The following is a 1393-nucleotide window of genomic DNA, read 5'->3' as shown; positions in this document are numbered from 1 at the left end:
GAATATCAAACTTGAAGTGCCCCATCATCAGACCAATAATGACAGTGTGTAGAAATGCCTAAACACTAAGGGCTGTGACCTACTCGCATGCTGTAAAAAAATACACACACACATAAATAAGGAGACCCACGAGTGTGTGCATTGCAGAGACGCTGAATAAAGTAACAAAATTACAAGCCCAAGGTTTTACCCCGAGTCAAAGTAACCCCTAAAAAATGAATTCATCTCCAAAGAAAATTATTCATGGCATCGTACTGTATATCCTATAATCATCCACACGCACACAGTGCATTCATATTAAACCTATATATGTATATCTTTTCTTTTGTATATTTGTACATAGTCGTTTGCTTTCTACATTGGCCTTACCTTCTCTTTCAACTTTCTTGAACTCAGAGATTTTCCATCAGTTGTCCAAGTTCTCCACCCTCCAGTGATCCGAACCTTCTCCCACAATGCACCTGGAACAAGGCCAGTGTTGCTGTTAATTTAGCTTCATTATTGGCTTAAATACAGCACAGGGCCCGGTGCTGGAGCTAATGAGCAGTGCACAAGCTGTCTGAGCTACTCCCAGCCTCGTTGCCCCAGCTATTACATAAATTACAGAATGGAAAATGACTCAAGGGTTGTGATGGCATTAATTGAAGACATGAATGAAGCTGTATCTGATCAGTGTAAACCCAAAGACTGTCCACTCTTCCTAACAGGATGGCCCAATTTAGGGATAAGACGTCCTTTCTGTTTAGCAACAACCACATGCCAAGGACAGAATGTTGTATTTAGGTACTTAACCACAGAAAACAAAATGTCTTGTTTGCATATGATGAGTAACTGTTGAAATGTATCCAAAGTATTGTACTTGAATTTGTGTTTATACAAAGTAGTGTGTTTTAAGAGATTTCATTCTGCCCTTGTTTATTCATGAATTGGTAGCCCACATCTTTGTGGGCGGTAGGATTTCTGTGCGGCCTTGTATAAAGAAGCATGAAAGCAACACTTTAGTACAATTACACATGCCTGAATGGGGGAAAAAACACTTTGGTACAATTTACTTCGTAGACTATTGCCCGAATAAAAATGTAAAGCTCTAATTAAAATGATTCAATTTTGAGCATGTGTGCTTACTTGTAACTTGATAATGGGGCAAACCATGGAGGGAGTTCTTTCAGAAGTTTGGCAAACAGTCAAAACTATTTAGAAATATAATTCTTCAAACCTGATACAACAGCAGCAGTTTTCAGAAAAGCCAAATATCTGCTCCAAGGTGCAGAAATGACATTGAAAGTTTAAAAAAAATACATTTTGATTTGTAATTAACATTTTTTCCTGTTGCCTATTTCCTGAGTTTTTGTTCATTTAATTAAACTGAAATTTTGACATCTTGATGCTATAA

At 37.5% G+C, this 1393-nt stretch overlaps 1 long non-coding RNA gene across 1 annotated transcript in view; it reads right to left on the bottom strand.

Annotated features, from left to right (window-relative positions):
- The window catches only part of LOC144215318 (uncharacterized), an 18709-nt gene extending 18274 nt beyond the window's left edge, over window positions 1-435 (bottom strand). The window contains exon 1 of the long non-coding RNA XR_013330398.1: window positions 370-435. This is a non-coding gene — a long non-coding RNA (uncharacterized LOC144215318). The remainder of the gene's footprint in view (window positions 1-369) is intronic.
- Between the last annotated feature and the right edge of the window lie 958 nt (window positions 436-1393).

Source organism: Stigmatopora nigra, chromosome 22 (genome assembly GCF_051989575.1).
Source record: "Stigmatopora nigra isolate UIUO_SnigA chromosome 22, RoL_Snig_1.1, whole genome shotgun sequence".
Taxonomy (NCBI): domain Eukaryota; kingdom Metazoa; phylum Chordata; class Actinopteri; order Syngnathiformes; family Syngnathidae; genus Stigmatopora; species Stigmatopora nigra.
This window is presented reverse-complemented; position numbering and strand designations above follow the sequence as displayed.